Source organism: Mauremys reevesii, linkage group 2 (assembly GCF_016161935.1).
Source record: "Mauremys reevesii isolate NIE-2019 linkage group 2, ASM1616193v1, whole genome shotgun sequence".
NCBI classification, from domain to species: Eukaryota; Metazoa; Chordata; order Testudines; family Geoemydidae; genus Mauremys; species Mauremys reevesii.
In genome coordinates this window covers 30,794,500-30,814,164 of record NC_052624.1, presented here as the reverse complement: position 1 = coordinate 30,814,164, position 19,665 = coordinate 30,794,500, and the positions used below count along the sequence as shown (strand labels likewise).

At 43.8% G+C, this 19,665-nt stretch overlaps 1 protein-coding gene across 2 annotated transcripts in view; it reads left to right on the top strand.

Moving 5' to 3' along the window:
• Positions 1-378: 378 nt before the first annotated feature.
• Positions 379-19,665, top strand: part of SVIL (supervillin) — a 223,454-nt gene continuing 204,167 nt past the window's right edge. The window contains exon 1 of one of the 2 annotated variants that reach the window (XM_039522304.1): positions 379-510. The gene's annotated coding sequence lies outside the window, so the exon portion shown is untranslated. Of the gene's footprint in view, positions 511-957; positions 1,020-19,665 lie in introns of those variants that run through there. The other variant, XM_039522305.1, reaches the window with a different exon arrangement.

Genomic DNA, 19,665 nt, shown 5'->3' with positions numbered 1-19,665 from the left:
AGTCATCCCCTACCCCACCACACAGCTCCACCCCCAGTCACACCCTACCCCCACCACACAGCTCCAGCCCCCCGAGGCACCCTCAGGCCCCTCACCACAGAGCACCACCCCCCAGTCATCCCCTACCCCACCACACAGCTCCACCCCCAGTCACACCCTACCCCCACCACACAGCTCCAGCCCCCCTAGTCACCCTCTGGACCCTCACCACAGAGCTCCAGCCCACCTAGTGACCCCCTACCCCACCACACAGCTCCAGCCCCCTTAGTGACCCCCTACCCCCACCACACAGCTCCCGGCCCGCCCCCAGGACACTCCTGCTGGCGGCGCGGCTCCTTTAAGAAGTATCTGCGAGAGTAGCACGGAAGCGGCGGGTGCCGGGGTGAGAGCCGCGGGGCAGGGGCAGGAGGCGCTGCGCCGAGGAGCGGGCCGGATCCCTGCAGGCCGGCGGCGGGGCAGTTGCTGCCGGGCTCCCTGGATAGTTAGGGAGCCGCCGCCGGGCGCAACAGGGTAAGTCCCTCAGCTCAGGGCAGGGCGGGCCAGGCACCGCCTCCCCCCGGGGCACGGGCAGGGAACTACGCCCCCGCCAGGGACACCTCACCCGGGGCGCTGCTCTTTCCGGGTGTGGGCGCCGGGGATCCCCTCCCCCCGGGCAGCCTCCGCTCCTGGTGCGGGGGGGGGGCGCGGGGCACGAGGTCACTGCGCTCTGTCTCCCCGGCCGGCCGCCTGGGTCCCTCCCCGTGCAGCTGGGGGCGCGGTACGGCCGGCTCGCCGAGCGGTGTCCCTGCCCCAGAGTCACTCGCAGCCGGGCTGCTGCGCTGCGTGCCTTGGCCGTGCGCACGCCCCCCGCCGGGCTGGGAGCCGCCTGCCGCGCTCGCTCGCTGGCTGGCTGGCTGGCTCGGGGAAGTTTCCCTTTGTTGGTAACTCTCCTTTCTCCTGGCGGTGCCGCGGGCGCAGGGCGGCGCGGAGCAGGTGGCGGTGCTGCGGGGCCTTCGCTGGAGACCCCCGCCTGCAGCGAGGTAAGGGGGGCGCCTTCCTTTGCCGAGCAGTGACCCCCGCGCGCTCCGGGTCCTGAGCCGTCTGCAGGCTGGTGACCAAGGGGCTCCGCTCTCAGCTGTAGCCTGGGGCCAGGGGGCAGCATGTGCCTTGAGAGGGGCTTGCTTCAGGTAAAGCGTGTGGTACCTGCCTGCCGGGGTGATTGCATGGCTCAAGGGCCGTTTGCCCAGGGCAATCTTTGGGTGCAGGGTGACCAGATGTCTTCATTTTATAGGGACAGTCTTGGTATTTGGGGCTTTGCTTTATATAGCCTATCACCCCCGACCCAATTTTTCACACTTGCTGTCTGGTCACCCTATTTGGGTGCGTGGTGAGACTGAAAGGGGTGATAGACTTTTTCTCCAAATATCCTCACTCCCCCTTGCCCCCCAACACGTACAGACTTCGAATTTTTTTTAAACTCTGGATAATGCCTAGTACATAACAAACAGCTCATCAGACAAGCATTGTAGGAGGTTGTGCAAGCCAGTGTTAAGCCTCTTGTTGAGCCCAGAGGGAGTTTGACTTCTCTCCACCTCACAAAAAGGACTGCTGGCAATATAGTAAATAAATGAGTAAGGTAGCATACCCTTTACAAGAATCCCCTTAACAGCCAAGTGACAGTTTTGTACTGCCCTCTTTAAATCATGCGCTGTAAACAGCTATCACATGATTTTAAATGGACAGTATCAGTTTCATCTAAGTTCTAATATCTTGTTTACTTATCACTACTTATACCGGCTACTTACCTTTTGCCTTACTTTCCACGTGAGCAACGATTCAAAGGTCAGTTCACCATTGTGTATAGTGAGTTTCACTTTCAGGGCCTTAAATTGAAATATTTAGTTTCTAAATACTTCAAGGCAATGTTTTTGTTTAAAAATGTAAGAAAAACTTATGTTGGATTTAAGTTTTGCAAAAGCTTTTTCCCCCTCAAAAACTTACCTTAAGTTTGTCCTTTTAAAAAAAACAAAAATTCAGCTCTCTTCAATGCAAGAAAAAACCTTGCAGGGCTGTTGGCTGGTAATTTGCCTGCGTTTGTCTAAAAGTAGCGTCATAACTTTGTGTTGTAAATTGCTTATTTTAATACTAGATCAAGGTGTTGCAGTATCTGCCCATAGTTATCCATGGTGAAGCAGAGCTTTGATAAAACAGTTGTCCAAAAAATTTGTCTTTTACAGTGACTAGAGCATATAGGAAAATATTTAGTGCAGACACTATTGAGCTGTATTACTAAGACAAGGACAACTTTCACTAAAATGGAACTTTCCTTTATCTTGACATCCTCCCCGGGCTCGGAGCTGGTAGCAGTGTTCTCTGTAGTGCAGCAGAGGGTGCTCTTCCATTATTGCACTCACTCATTATTGCACAGGCAAGTAAGGTATGAAGTTTACAAATATGAAGAAAGTGTCATTTCTCTTTACTGGAAATAGTTGTCAGAGGCATGTATGTGAGAGAGATCTTCTGATTTTGGTTTAGTTGGAAGAGTGCGAAGAGGAAAGAATCAGCACAATATCTGGTTACTGTTATGCATAAACTCTTGATTTGGCCCACAGCCCAAACCAAAAGATGAGGTTGATTAGCTGCCTCCTCCTGTAGGAGGTCTGCAGTGGGATTTTGGCCTGCCCTTTCCTATTGTCACTGTCTTTTTTTGCAGAAGTATGAGTAGAAGGGGAAACAAATATGTTTAGGTGGACAGGAAAAATCAAGTAGATGCTAATAATTATAAACTCTATAATGTTTTGCAGGATACTGCCTGCAGTGCAGAGGCAAGGCACTGTAGCTGACTGTTTAAAGGCTGCTTTGGAACTGCTCCGCTTAACAATGCTCCTTAGTTTGGGCATGTGGTCGTGGATTATGATTCTCATGAGAGCCTGAAGGGGTCTTGCAGCAGACTGATTACATATGGATTTAGAGCGTGGCAGGGGGCAGTAAGGCAGAGGTTGGAAAGCAAACAAGAGTAGAGACGTTATCAGTTTATTCTTGATGTTGTGCTTAGGCTTCAACAGCTGTTAGTGTCACCTGAACTAAATAGTACCAGGGGCATTAACATGGGACTAAAGGGACAGGGCTTTTATATTGGTTAACTATTGTTTTTGGAGGGGTAGTTCATGTATACTCAAAATGAAATATAGCAGCTAAGAAGTACAGTCTGGTTTAATACAGATGGTGGGCTTTCTAAAAAATCATTTATTTTTTGTTAAATGCTGACAAACATATTTCAATATTGTGAAGTTTCATACAAATTAAAACATAATAGCCGTTTGAAAATATAATGGAAAACTCAGCTGTTCCCGGTAAATATGAAGCTTGGTTGGTGCTATTTACAATAGTAAGACTGAACCATATTTTAACTATGATGGGATATTATTCAGGGCCTGAGGTGTATACAACTACACAGGGGACCCTATTATGGCTCCATGCCCCAGCCCTACCCATATCACGTGGGCCTGCCCCTGCACTTAGGAATGGCAGTGACAGGAGTCCCCACTCACTTTCCAGAGATACAGGAGCAGTGGCATATAGTCCTCACTCATCTAGGAGGGGCAGCAGGGGTTCCCTTGCCAATCCTACCTCTTGGGATGGGAATTGGCAACAGGGGGGATCTCCTGTTACATTCTCTGCTGGGATATCTGCTTGGGCCTATTGCACTCTCCTATTGCATAGTCCTGCTAGGATAGTGCTGGCTGCTGCCAGGCGTAGCTAACACCCTATTGAGATGCATGCGGTAGTTCACTCCTGTCAGAGTTATTATTTCCAGCTGTCTGTAGAGTCTCTCAGACAGTTTACTGTAAGGTGGGTGCATAACTGGTTGAAAGACTGCACTCAAACAGTAGTTATCAATGGTTTGCTGTCAGATTGGGAGGGTGTATTTAGTGGGTTCGCACAGGGGTCAGTCCTGGGTCCAGTACTAGTCAATGTTTTCATTATCCAATTAATGTAATTGAGTCTGCCTATAAAATTTGCAGGTGACACCAATCTGGGAGGGATTGCAAGCACTTTGGAGGTCAAGTTTAAATTCAAAATGACTTTGACAAACTGGAGGGCTGGTCTGAATTCAACAAGATGAAATTAAATAAAGACCAAGTGCAAAGAAATTAAATAAAGACCAAGTGCAAAGTACTTCACTTAAGAAGGAAAAATCAAACGTATAACTATCAAATGGGAATAACTGTCTCGGTAGTAATACTGCTGAAGAGGATCTGGGGGTTACAGTGGCACTAGAGAGGCCCCAGCTGGAGTACTGTGTCAAATTCTGGGCACCACAGTTTAGGAAGTATGTGGGCAAATTTGAAAGAGTCAAGAGGAGAGCAACAGACATGATAAAAGGTTTAGAAAACCTGACCTATGAGGAAAGGTTGAAAAAACGGGGCATGTTTAGCTTTGAGAAAAGAAGACTGAGGAGGTGATCTGATAAGTCTTCCACTATATTAAGGGCTATCATAAAGAGGATGGTCATTAATCACCTGGGGAGTTGTAAACAAGGGATTTACAATTCTGTAAGAGGGCTGTGCAGGCATCACACTGTGGGATATTGCTCTACTCTGTGACTCAGCAAAGCCTACCAGGACATGTCTAGGGTAGTGTTTCCCAGGCACATGGACTGAATGTATAAAATAAGAGACAGTGGCATCATGCTTACCTTTCTCGTCCCCCACCTACACCGGAAGCAACGAGAACACTGAGAAGACAAAGACTTGAACTGATGAGACTGATCCCAGACTTAGAAGGGAAGCCTGTGTATTAACAATTGTAAACTACCTGCAACATAGAGTGGGGTGAGAAACTGCTTGATTGAAATACAGACGCTCCTTGGGTTACGCAAACCCGACTTACGGAAATCCGGACTTACAGAAAAAGTTCCATAAGTTCCGTGTGTGTGTGTAAAATTGTTGGAGATATGTTCCCGACTTATGCAAAATTCGACTTACACAAGGCGTTCCGTAACGGAATGCTTCCGTAAGTTGGGGAGCTTCTGTACTGCTTAGTCTAATAAGGTTTAAGATTTAGACTGTGTGCTTACCTTTTATTTTCTTTGGTAACTATCCCTGACATTTGTGACTACCACTTATAATCACTTAAAATATATCTTTCTGTAGTTAATAAATCTGGTTTATATTTTACTTAAAAAAGTGTGTTCTGCTTGAAGTGCTTGGGAAATCTCAGCTCGGTTTACAAAGGCTAGAGTGTGTCCTCTCCGCATCAAGGGGGCGGACTGGGTAGTGAACTTTACACTGGCCAGGCTTCTGACCAGGGCCAGATGGTACAGCTCTGGGGTGCAAAGCTGGGGGCTTGGGAGATTTTTTTTGGTGTCTTTCTCTGTGTGATTCGTGAGTGGCTCAGGGACCATTCCTGCAATTTAGCTGGGGGTGGGGCTCCACATGCAGTTCTACTGAGTGATAACAGCGTGTTGGAGTGGTTTGCTGTTTGTCACTAGCAAAGCATTTTGAAAGACAGCCCAGGCTGGAGAGTTATGGGGGCACAGCAGTACCCTAGTTCCAGGCTGTACCCTGAGGGTCTCGTCACAAGGGCTTTCACAGCTCCTCTTCCCTGGAGTTGCAGACAGTCCCTTGCTCACAGTGATGTATAATATGGTTGGCAAAGGGATTGTATGAGGTTGCAATAGCTGTCACACAGATGATACAGAAATGTCTCTTCTCCTCCCCTCTCCAATGATGGAGTAACTCCCATTAGATGATAAATTCTGAGTTATGTGCATTTAACCAAGGTAAGCTATAAAGTTTCATTACCTCGCTTGTGTTTTGGTGTCCAGCACAGCTGGAAGAATTGGAAGTCTCCTTCATGTTGCTAAACATCGATCAGTTTGTCAACACCACTCAGTCTTGTTTTATCCTCATCAACTTAAATGTACCCCAAATTAAAAAATATAGTAAGAGAACCAAAAAAGTGCCACCATGGCTAAACAGCAAAGTAAAAGAAGCAGTGAGAGACAAAAAGGCATCCTTTAAAAAGTGTAAGTTAAATCCTAGTGAGGAAAATAGAAAGGAGCATAAATGCTGGCAAATGAAGTATAAAAAGATTTTGAAGAACAGCTAACCAAAGACTCAAAAAGTAGTAGCAATTTTTAAAAAGTACATTAGAAGCAGAAAACCTGTTTAAACAATGATTGAGATGCTAAAGGAGCAGTCAAGGACGATAAGGCCATTGCAGAGAAACTAAAGGAATTCTTTGCATTGGTCTTCGTGGCTGAGGATGTGAGGGAGATTCCCAAACCTGAGCCATTCTTTTTAGGTGACAAATCTGAAGAACTGTCCTAGATTGAAGTGTCATTAGAGGAAGTTTTGGAATAAATTGATAAACTAAACAGTAATAAGTCACCAGGACCAGATGGTATTCACTCATGAGTTCTGAAAGAGCTCAAATGTAAAATTGCAGAACTACTGACTATAGATTGTAACCTGTGATTTAAATCAGCTTTTGTATTAAATGACTGGAGGATAGCTAATGTGATGCCAATTATTAAAGAGGGTTCTAGAGGTGATCCTGGCAATTACAGGCTGGTAAGCCTAACTTCAGTACCGGGCAAACTGGTTGAAACTATAGCGAAGAAAAAAATTGTCAGACACATAGATGAACATAATTTGTTGGGGAAGAGTTTTTGTAAAGGAAAATCATGACTCACCAGTCTACTAGAATTCTTTGAGTGGGTCAACAAGCATGTGGACAAGGGTGATCCAGAGGGTATTGTATACTTAGATTTTCAGAGTCTTTGGCAAGGTCCCTCACCAAAGGCTCTTAAGCAAAGTAAGCTGTCATGGGATAAGAGGGAAGGTCCTGTCATGGATTGGTAACTGGTTAAAAGATAGGGAAAAAAAGGGTACGAATAAATGGTCAGTTTTCAGAATGGAGAGAAGTAAATAGTGGTGTCCTCCAGGGGTCTGTACTGGGACCAGACCTATTCAACATAATTCATAAATGATCTTGGAAAAAGCGGTAAACAATGAGGTGGCAAAATATGCAGATGATACAAAACTACTCCAGATAGTTAAGTCCCAAGCTGACTGCGAAGAGCTACAAAAGGATCTCACAAAACTGGGTGACGGGGCAACAAAATGGCAAATGATATTCATTGTTGATAAATGCAAAGTAATGCACATTGGAAAACATCCCAACTAACATACAAAACTATGGGGTCTAAATTAGCTGTTACAACTCAAGAAAGAGATCTTGGAGTCATTGTGGATAGCTCTCTGAAAACATTGAGTGAATGTGCAGTGGCAGTCAAAAAAGCAAACAATGTTGGGAATCATTAAGAAAGGGATAGATAATAAGACAGAAAATATCTCATTGCCTCTATATAAATCCATGGTACGCCCACATCTTGAATACTGAATGCAGATGTGGTCACCCCATCTCAAAAAAGATGCATTTGAATTGGAAAAGGTTCAGAAAAGGGCAAAAAAAATGATTAGGGGTATGGAACGGCTTCCATATGAGGAGAGATTAATAAGACTGGGACTTTTCAGCTTGGAAAAGAGACAACTAAGGGGGGATATGATAGAGGTCTATAAAATCATGACTGATGTGGAGAAAGTAAATAAGGAAGTGTTATTTACTTTCTCATAACACAAGAATTAGGGGCCACCAAATGAAATTAATAGGCAGCAGGTTTAAAACAAACAAAAGGAAGTATTTTTTCACACAATGTACAGTCAACCTGTGGAATTCCTTGCCAGATGTGAAGGCCAAGACTATACCAGGGTTCAAAAAAGAACTAGATAAGTTCATGTGTTACTCAGGGTTCTTTCAACCCAAAGCTCTTGGTAACTTTTACTCTGTGCGAGGTGGTGTCAGGAAATAAATCAGGGGAGACACGGCTGTCTGACCGATAGATGGCTGGCACAAACAGGACAACACAAGAGTGCTTTCACTTAAAGCTAAACTTTACTTGCACACATCCACAACAGGTTAGTAAAACACCCTCAATAATTAGTGAAGCTGAGTGTGGCTCTCAAGTGGCACAGCGGCAGCCTGTCCGCTGGTGGGGAACACAAGATGCATCCAGAGGGAGAGACCAGTCCCAAAGAGTCCTATTACCTCAAACTTTTCCTCCTTATTTTATACCTTAGTAACACAATTACATGTCCCTTAAAGAAAACTGATTGAGCAAGCAGTTTCAATGGTCAAGCAAGAGGTTTCCTTCTGATTATTGATTAACCAGGTGTGGGTTTTTTCCAGAGAGTTTGCAGCCTTGAGGCTCTAACAGACACATTCCTGAGGTCACATCCTGCTCTTCTAAAATGCATGTATCAGCAACTTCAACACAATTCTTATTAGGAAGGATGCGGGGTCAAGCTGCCCTTTCTATGGCACCCAAAACCCCCTCCCCTCCTGCCTTGGTCAAGCTAAGCCTGCTGTATGGCCACTTTATGGCCTGCTGACTTGGTTGCTTTTAGCAATAAGCAATAGTGATTTCAGGCCCTTTACTGATTTGCCAAAATCTCCCCGTATGCATGGAGGATAGGTCCATCAATAGCTGTTAGCCAGGATGGGCAGGAATGGTGTCCCTAGCCTCTGTTTGCCCTGAAGCTGGGAATGGATGACAGGGGATGGATCACTTGATAATTATATGTTCTGTTAATTCCCCCTGGGGCACCTGGCATTGGCCACTGTCGGAAGACAGGATACTGGGCTAGATGGTCCTTTGGTCTGATCCGGTATGGCTATTCTTATGTTTTTATCCTCGGCAAGAAAGGTGGTGCCTCTGATGTAATGTTTCTGAGGGAATGTCTACCCTCGAAACCCTATATGGGTGCTGCTGTGGGGTTTCTAGATACTCAGGCCTGGCTTACGTTAGGAAATTAGGTTAGTAAACTACATCGCTTGGGATTTGAAAAAGCCACACCCCATGAGCAACACAGTTAAACCGACCTAACCCCTGTTGTAGACAGCGCTAGGTTGATGGGACAATTCTCCTGTCAACCTAGCTACTGCTCTCAGGGAGGTGGAGTACCTATGCCAACAGGAGAACCCCTCCCAATGGTGTAAGTAGTGTCTTCACTGAAGCATTACAGCGGGGTAGCTGTGGCAGTGCAACTGTGTCAGTGCAGCATTTTAAGTGTAGACAGGCCCATGCCATGATGGAAGGGGTTCTTCTGTCTCTATAGTAAGTCCATTTCTCTGAGAGGCAGTAGCTAGATTGACAGAAGAATTCTTCCATTATTCTAGTGGTGTATATACCGGTGGTAAAGCTGCTTAATTACATCATACAAGGTATGACATTTTTCATGGTCCTGAGCAATGTAGTTAGGTCAGCTTAACTTTAGTATACAGACCAACCCTAATAAGAGTTCATGACTTGGAAGTCAGAAGATCACTTGGGGACCAGGGAGACAAAACTTTAGCACAAGTCCTTATTTAAGTACAGTACCGTATTTTCTGGCGTATAAGACGACTTTTTATACTAAAAAACAACCCCCAAAAATCGGGGGTCGTCTTATACGCCGGGTATAAACAGCTTCGGCTACATACAGAACGTCCCTGTGCTGATACTGTATGTACCGCGCTGAGCCAATCCCGGCAAGCGGTGTATTCTATTAATGCATACAAAGCCTGCTCGGATTGGCAAAGGTTGTAATAGCCCGCCTCTCTGACTCAGCCAATCCGAGCAGGCTTAATAGATGACACCGCTCCCGTGAACGCGCCGCCCTCCTTCTCCTCCCCTTCCCCGACTTCCCACGAATCAAATGTTCGCGGGAAGCCTGAAAAAAGGAGCGGGCAGGTAAGCCGGCCGTGTGGGGGAGGGGGCGGGACGGCTCCTCCTGGCCCTGGCCGAGCGCCCCAGCCCGGTCCCAGCCAAGCACCCCCGGCTCGGGCTGGTCCCGCCTGCGCGGCTCGGACCTGGCCCAGCTCGGGCCCCGCGGCGCGGGCCCGGCCAGGGGAGCCGTGCCCCGCGGCTGCGGGTCCGACCCTGGCCCCGGCAGGGTAAGAGGCCAGGGCCGGGACTGGGACTGGGGTGGGGGTGGAGGGGTTGGATCGGGCAGAGGTTCTGGGGGGGCAGACAGGGGATGGGGAAGGGGGGGTTGGGTAGGCGCCGCGTGGAGTTCCTGGGGTCTGTTGGGATGGTGGTGGATGGAGTCAGGGCAGACAGGTGTTGCCTCGGAAGGGGGGGTCGTCTTATACGGCGAGTATAGGCCAAAACCTATGTTTTAACTGGAAAATTAGGGGGTCGTCTTATACGCCGGAAAATACGGTATTTGGAATTTGTAACCATTGCATTACATTAGGACATAGCTAAACACTGCTTGCAATATATTACCAGTGATTGCATAACAACTAGCAAATGATGACACCCTCACGTGTAAAATGCAAACTGAGAGGAGAGTGTTGTCTTGCTGTTTTAGTAAGTAAGCTTGTATTTTCACAAAAGTAGATCACATGAGATGGCCTCTTCTCAAAAAAATAATCTTCCAAAATGCTAGATTTCTTTGTAAACTAGCTAACTTTTATGCAGGCAGGCTCTATCTTAGAAAGTTTACGTACTGGGTTTTCTTTCCTTTCTTCATACTACCTCAGACTACAGTGGTAAGAAGGAACCTTTGTGTATTGCAGATGGTAACTTGCACAGTACTGTAGAACTGAACAAACTTGTTTTTGGCAACCACTGGTGGAAAGCAAATGTTAATTCAGAACATTTTTAGTGACACAAAGGGACTATCTGTTTTTGAGGTTAACTTGTGATTTAGAATCTTGTACCTTTTTGTCCAATTGGAAAATAGGCTGTCTATTTTGGTGATCAAGCTGCTGCTTTTAGGGTGAAAGTCATATTTTGTAAATGTGAACTCCATTTGTATCCACTTGCTGTGCTTTGCCTATGAAGAAAGGAGCAGCTGTAGTGCATGTGCCAGACCTGCATTTGGCTGTTGCTGCCATTGTGTTGTGTATAAACATGTACCATTATTTTGGATCAAACAGCCTGTTCAAAAGTGTCTTGCATTCCCCAGCTGTTCCACAACGTTTCTATCTCTGAGCTTACCAGCTGCCTAGAACAGGCAACTGTAGCTACATGTGTTGCTTTTGTGTAAGTACTAGAGAAGATAAAATATATATAAAATATTTACTTTTTGTTAAATACTAGTAATTGTAACTAGCTGTGTTATTCCTAATGGGTTGGTTACTAAAGAGACAATCTGTATTTGTGTTTAATTTTTTTTATGTGAATAAACCAAGCTCTTAGAAGAAAATGTATCTATGGTATGTTAGTGACTGATTTGCACATAAAACATCTTAGACATTTGCTTTTAGGTATAAAATGGAAAGGTTCAGAGTTACTTAACTAAAAATTATATTCAACAGCACTTATTTTTGCTGTGGGTATATTTTAGTGGCCTGTATAGAAAACTAATTTAAAAAACCTCTGTGGTTTGAGGAGGAGACACCTCTTGAAATCATATTATTAATCTATTTTCCTTTCTTCCCCATTTCATTGAGGGATGCCTACTTTTAACTGGTAGTCTTCTGCTACCTTAAATAAATGCAAGACCAAATAACTCCAAAGGTTTGGCAAATGTCTTTGTTTCACTGGTGATACTATTAGGATCAGATGGTTAGGAATAAAGCAGCTCTGTCAACGTTTTCCGATGGATTAGGTAGAGATGCTGCTTGTGGTTTAGATGAGTGTTTTATGTATATCTTGTATTTAAAGGCAGACAGAACCCATTTGTGTAGCAAGTTCAATTCAAAACTTTACTGCAGGGTGGAGCGACTTTGATAGCAGGGGGCTGCTTGCTTTAACTTGCTCTTAGCTCATTATCATTTTTAAACATTTCTCAGAACAAGCTGTCAGGTGCTGCATAGTAAAGGACTGAGGCTGGCTGTTGTCAGGCGGGAACGTTCATGGTCTTTATTTGTGACATCCAGGCCAATGATGTTTTTGTCCATAGTCTGTATGTTTTCCTCTTTCTATTGTAACAAGATATATCTGAAATTGTCACTAGATCGTAACAGATAAATAACTGTAACACCTAAAGGCCCCAGTCAGGATTGCATAAATAAACTAGAAAGAACTTGGCAAACCAAAGTTTTCGATCTCTCTGTGTGCTGCCTGTCAAGGGAGATGAACGCCAAGACTTCCATTGGAGAAGCTGGATTAAACAGAGAGGAACCTGCACCTGATCATATCCTCACTCATTGTAAGGCAGTTTGGTGGGCTGGTGGTCTCTCCATGTGGAGAATGACATCTTGCAAAGCTGGGCAATGTCTCTGCCATATGCTTTCCCACTGTTTCCATTGTTCTCCAGGACCACAAAAAAGGTAGGAAGGTGAGAGCTGCGGTTATACTGTTTGTCTTTCTGGTCTGAAGAGGCTGTGGCTCACAAGCCTGATTAACCTTTCCAATGTCTCTGTCTCTCAGATGTTTTGCTATTGCAAAACCAGTCTTCCATCTGGAACCAGACATGTTTGGTTTGGGTGAAGTGATCATTCTCATAGACCCCTAAAGAGAAGTCAACAAATGGGCTTTGCACCAGCCAGTACAATAACTACCATGCAAAACAAATGAGACAGAGCCTTGAGTTCCCCCAAGAGAGTCTTGATGTGGATATATGTCTCTCCAAGAAAAAGTCAAGACTGTGTCATTATCATCATGTTCCCATTACACCTCTGGTGTTTAGGGCAGCAATGAAGCTCCTCCACTTCTCTCTGTTTTTGGAAAGTCTTTCAATGGTTCCCCAGCTGTGCTCCAAGTTTTTCAGCTCAGCTTCCACAGCTCTACACTGTGTTGTTTTTGGGTGGCTTTGTTTTCACTTACCTTCAGGTGTCCATCTTATTGTTACTCTGTTGATGGAATCCATTTCTATCCAAAGTACATGGTCAATCCATCTCCAATGCCTCCTGGCAATGATGGTGCTCATATCCTCTTGGCTGCAATGTGTCAGTAGATCTTGGTTTGAGATTGTTCTGGGCCAAAAGATATGGAGGATTTTTCTGAGGCAGGTTGTATGAAATGATGACAGTTTGGACATGTCATACTTTCTCATTCCCCAGCATTCTGCACTATAATGTAATGCTGAAAGTATGCAGCTCTGATAAATCTTGAGTTTGGTTTTGGTGTTATATTTTGATGATTTCCAGACTGTATTTAAGCTCCTTAAGGTGTTCCTGGCTTTATTGATTTTGTTCCAGACTTCCTGGCTTGTTTCACCATCCTGGCTGATGGTGCTGCCCAAGTATCTGAATGTTTCTACTTTGGTGAGGACATAATTCTCTTCATACTGGTGATGGTGAGGCAATATTAAAGGTCTTGATATCTGTCTTATTGCGGTTGATTTTTCAGTCCAATTTGCTGGCTGAATGCTTTGAGTCGAGTTGTTTTTTCTTGTATACGATGTTGGGTATGTGATAGGAGAGCGAGATCACAGGCCTTCAAGGGATGAGAAGGGTGTACATTTAATACCTCTTGGCATGTCTTCTGTTGTATGCTGCATTACTGAGTCGATGGCAGTGTTGAAGAGGATTGCAGACATGACACACTCCTGACGTACTCCTGTTTTGACTTCAGAACTGAGGTCACTGTGATCAACACTACATGTAAGGTTGAAATAAAAACTTTTGATGATGATGATGATGATGATATGGAGAGGGGTTCCATGTTCCCGCAGAATGAGCCATTGGCTGGTCCTGTGAATGCTATCAGACGCCTTCTCAAAGTCCATGAAGTTTATGTAGCCTTGCCATTGCCGTTGCATTGTTCTATTATGTTTCGTAGAGTAAAGATCTGGTCTGTGCATCCACGCCTTTTCCGAAAACTGGATTGCTCTTTTCTGAGAATGTTATCAACTGCCTCTGATATATGTTGGACTATGATTTTACACAATACTTGGCTTGGCACAGATTAAAGTTTGATACCATGCCAGTTACTACAATCACTGATAGTTCCTTTCTTTCATATCTTCACTATAACTATAACCCCTGGCACTTTTTCCCTTTCCCAGACTGATGTAAATAGAGGGGCCAGGATAGATGCTGCTAACTCAGAATTTACCTTGAATAATTCTGCATTCGAGTTATCCTTGCCAGGAGCTTTCCCATTTTTTTAAGGATTTGATGGCTTGAATGATCTCTTCCTTAGTTGGGGTGTCCGTGTGGATATCAAGATCTTCCTCAAAATGCTCTGTCCAGCACATTTCTTGTTCTTTCTGTTGTTAGTAGGTGGCCTTGTTTGTCCCTGATGGGTGTTTGTTAGTGTCTGCGGTTTACCACTGATAAGCAGTGTCATTTTGTAGACAGTTCCTTGTTCACCACGAGCAGCTGCATTCTCTGCTTGTGTTGCCAGATTATCAATATAATGTCATTTGTCTGCTCTCATAAGGCATTTGACCTCCTGGTGTGCCTTGCTATATACTGCTCGTGATATTTATCCATTAGCTTCTGGGATTTTGTGTCTAAAACGTTATTGATAATGATTAAGAAAAGACAGTTTTGTACAATCCCAAAGCTAAATGCTTCCTTAAGGTAAGAACCCTTATTCCAGCCGCATAAGGTCATAGAGCCCAATCTTGGAATGTCATTCTGCTTCTTGCAGCACTATCCAGATTGACCTCCCTGCAAGAGTTGTCATTAATATTTCCTGTCCATTAAAATGATCTCCCGATAGCTACCGTCTCTATTCGGATGAGTTTCGAATGGGGGGGAGGCTCTAAGATGAGACCCAGTATTGTACTTTTAATAGAGACCAGTGGAAATTCTCGCTATTGTCATAGTATTCATTTCCAGAATAAATTGATGTTTTTTCTAGGGCAGTCGATTAATTGCAGTTAACTCACGTGATTAACTAAAAAAAATTAATTGTGATTAATCGCACTGTTAAACAATAGAACACCAATTGAAATATATTAAAGATTTTGGACGTTTTTCTACATTTTCATATATATTGTATTTTGTGTAGTTGAAATTAAAGTTTATATTTTTGATTATCATTTTTACATCGCAAATATTTGTAAACAAAAGAAATATTATTTTTCAATTGCTCTCATACAAGTACTATAGTGAAATCTTTGTCATGAAAGTGCAACTTACAAATGTAGGGGTTTTTTTGTTACATAACTGCACTTAAAGATAAAACAATGTAAAATTTTAGAGCTTGCAAATCCACTCAGTCCTACTTCTTGTTTAGCCAATTGCTAAGACAAACAAGTTTGTTTACATTTACAGGAGTTAATGCTGCCCTTTTCTTATGTACAGTGTCACCAGAAAGTGAGAACAGGCATTTGCATTGCACTTTTGTAGCTGGAATTGCAAGGTATTTATGTGCCAGATATGTTAAACATTTGTATGCCACTTCATGCTTCGGCCACCATTCCAGCGGACATGCTTCCATGCTGATGATGCTTGTTTAAAAAAAGTCTTAATTAAATTTGTGACTGAACTCCTTGGGGGAGAATTGTATGTCGCCTGTTCTGTTTTACCCACATTCTGCCATATATTTGATGTTATAGCAATCTCGGATGATGACCCAGCACATGTTGTGCATTTTAAGAACACTTTCACTGCAGATTTGACAGAACACAAGGTACCATTGTGAGATTTCTAAAGGTAGCTATAGCACTCGACCCAAGGCTAAAGAATCTGAAGTGCCTTCCAATATCTGAGAGGGACAAGGTGTGGCACATGCATTCAGAAGTCTTAAAAGAGCAATACTCCAATGTGGAAACTACAGAACCCAAACCACCAAAAATGAAAATCATCCTTCTGCTGGTGGTATCTGACTCGGATAATTAAAATGAATATGTGTCAGTCGGGACTGCTTTGGATAGTTATCGAGCAGAACCCGTCATCAGCATGTCCCCTGGAATGGTGGTTGAAGCATGAAGGGACACATGAATCTTTAGCGCATCTGGCACGTAAATATCTTGCGAAGTCGGCTACAACAGTGTGATGAGAACACCTTTTCTCACTTTCAGGTGACATTGTAAACAAGAAGCGGGCAGCATTATCTCCTGCAAAAAATAAACAAACTTGTTTGTCTGAGTGACTGGCTGAACAAGAAGTAGGACTGAGTGGACTTGCAGGCTCTAAAATGTTACATTGGTTTATTTTTTGAATGCAATTTTTTTTTACATAATTTTACATTTGTAAGTTCAACTTTCATCATAAAGAGATTACACTACAGTACTTTCTTTTGTTTTTTTACAGTGCAAATACTTATAATAAAAACTAAATATAAAGTGAGCACTGTACACTTTGTATTCTGGGTTGTAACTGAAATAAATATATTTGAAAATGTAGAAAACATACAAAATATTTAAATAAATGGTATTCTATTATTGTTTAACAGTGCAATTAATCACATGATTAATCACAATTTTTTTAATTGCTTGACAGCCCTAGTTTTTTCTTAAGTTAAAAACTAGACTTTGATGTTTGGGAGCACTGATAATTTCAGGGTAGAGAAATCTTGTCTCCTGTATTGAGATCTGATAATTTTTGACACCAGTATGTAAATTCATCAAATTCTATATATTAGTTATCTCATCTTCAGCCAATGCCTTTTTTTGGCAGAAGACTTCAGCATGTCTTAAACCCAGAGAAGAGGGACATTATATAACCTACTTCATTTTTGATATCCATATTTAAAGGATGATCTTGCTTTCCAATCAGGGGAGACACTGCTGCAAAAATTCCTTTGCAACTGGTCTGTGAACTTTAGCACAATGAAAAATAAGATAATTTATCTGTGCACACCTGAACAATTTCTTTTTTCAAATAATAAGAAAAAAGATCCAGCCCACCCTGCAGACAAGTAGATGATCCAGAATAGTGATAGAAATTGACATCCAAAGAGGTTTTATTTCATTAAGAGGACTTTCCTACCTTCTGCGCTAGGAAAAATTGTGCCTTTTTCTTCAAAGTATATTTAACAATCTGTAATTATGGGTATGTTTACACTGCAATTAGACACCCACGGCTTGCTCATCCCAGCTGACTTGGGCTCGAGCTAAGGGGCCGTTTAATTGTGGTGTACACATTTGGGCTCGGGCTGCCCTAGCTGTGGGACCCTCCCACCTTGCAGTGTCCTCGAGCCTGGGCTCCAGCCAAGGCCAGATGTCTACACCACAATTAAACGGCCCCTTAGCCTGAGCCCTGTGAGCCTGAGTCAGCTGACACTGGCCAGCCATGGGTTTTTAATTGCAGTGTAGACATTCCCGTAGGAAAGTAGATTTGAATTATCCTGGCTGTGGAACTTTGTCTCAGCTGAAAGGAACTTCAGTAGGTGGGGCATTCCCCCTACTACCAGTTGCTGAGATGTCTGATTCCTCCACAAACCTGCAAGCAGGTTGAAGTACCCATTGACATGGACCTTATTACCGTGAGAAGAAACTTTCAGCTAATCTTATTTGTTCCTGTGTCCATTACCAGTTCCAGTTGACTCTAGCCAATTCTTGTTTTAATGACTGTATTCAGCAACGACAGTACTACCTAGGTTACAGTAATAGGAGGATTTCTTTGGTTTAATAATAGTGCACTGCTTTGAAAAAGCAAATTGAAATTTTATTTGATGTTTTCAATTTAATGTAGCATATTTAAGGATCTGTTTTTTATATATTTCCAAATAGCTGAAATACGTTTCCCTCAAATTGCTAGTGGTCTTAAAAATGAAACTATTCTGTCAGGTTTAACATCAGAGCACTAGTATTCAGATTTATTTTTGTCTTGAAAATTATAGCAAGAATCTTGATCTGACGGTTGCAACTATTACTGTGTTTTGTGCACTCAAATTAGTATAACTGTGTACTAGAGTCCTAAAGTACTAGCTTAAAATGTATAATTAGTTAATTTGGAAAAAGTGTTTAAGAAACTAACCCCTGTGCTAACTCTGATAGTTCTATAGATATGCATAGCTCTTTATGAAAAGAGTCAGACACAGAATTCCTGCCCTGAAGAGCTGACAACTTAAATTAAGTCAAGAATAGGTCAGGGTATGGGAAGATGAGTAAAAAGATAGTAATCTCCCCTTGTTATTGGGTCAATTAATGCATTTTGAGACTTTCATTTTGACTAATTTATGAATCTCTCTGCAGTGAGTGTTGGGAAGGGATTTAAAGGAAAGTGAAGTTGAGGATGGTGGGGAAAGGGTATGGTCAGGAAAGGGTTTCCAGGCTGCTAAAAGCAGGGCTGGTGCCAGGGTTTTTGCTGCCCCAAGCAGCAAAAAGAAGGTGGGGGGGGAAAGCCACGATCACGATCTGTGGCACTACCGCCGCCGCTTCAGTCTTTGGCGGCAATTCGGTGGTGGGTCCTTCGCTCTGAGAGGGAGTGAGGGACCCGCCGCCGAAGAGCCAGACGTGCCGCCCCTCTCCGTTGGTCACCCCAAGCACCTGCTTGCTGGGCTGGTGCCTGGAGCCGGCCATGGCTAATAGAAAGAACAGAGGTAGATATGTGGGGGGGACGAGGACAAAGGAAGCAGTGGAGTGAGTGGCTTGAGCTGAGCAGAGGGAGAGGAGACTAGTTGAGGTTAAAAAGAAGAGATTAAGGAACTTGAACTTGGGAGCAGGGCCAGCTCCAGGCACCAGCTTAGCAAGCAGGCACTTGGGGTGGCCACTCTGGAGAGGGGCGGCAGGTCCAGCTATTCGGCGGCAATTCGACGGATGGTCCCTCGCTTCCTGTCAGAGCGAAGGACCTCCCGCTGAATTGCCGCAGATTGCGATAGCGGCTCTTTTTTTTATTTATTTAGTATTTATTTATTTTGGCTGCTTGGGGCGGCAAAACCCCTGGAGCCAGCCCTGGTTGGGAGGCAATAGGGAGTCAACTAAAGGATTTGAAGTGGGGCTGAATGTGGCCAAATAATCAGAAAGATAGCCTTTTTCAGGGGAAATTTGGACTAGAAGGGGATGAGGCTAGTGCCAGGAAAGTAAGAGGAGCGGGTTTCATTAGCTGAAGACCTAAGACATTAAAAGTTTTTCATGGTGGAAATCAAGATGTGTTTTGAAGTGGCAGCAGGGGAGTGGTGGTGGTGAGGAGAGATAATGGCATGTTTGTAAATGTACATGAAGAGAGGATTTCAACCAGCTTTCCTTAAATTCACACAATTTTTCCTCCCTGTTAACTGATTAAGTTTATAGTAAACAAGTCTTATTAGAGTTGATATGGCAACCCCCATTTTTTCCATTGTGTGTGTGTGTATACACATCCCATATATACTTGTTCATAAGCCGAATATTTTTGGTGAAAAACTGATGCATCAAAGAGAGAGGGTCGGCTTATAAACGGATCTACACCAAAATTTGATGATTTTAAACTCTATGGAATCATTTAATTGAATATCTAATACATTGTCATTTTGTTTACGTGGAATGTCTGCAGGCATAGAGCCCCTCATCTCCCTGTGGCCGCGGTTCGCCATTCCTAGCCAATGGGAGCTGCGGGAAGCTCCAAGTAAACAAAACGTCTCGATGCGCCAGCGGCTTACCCTGGCAGATGGGAGCTAAAGTTTGCCAACCCCTGAAATACAGGGTCGGCTTATGAAAGGGTCATACAGTTTTTGCTATTTTTACCTATCCATCTTGGGGGGTTGGCTTATAACTGAACGGGCTAATGAACAGGTATATATGGTATATAATCTTCCTAGTATATTTTCCACTGCATGCATCTGATGAAGTGGGTTTTAGCCCACGA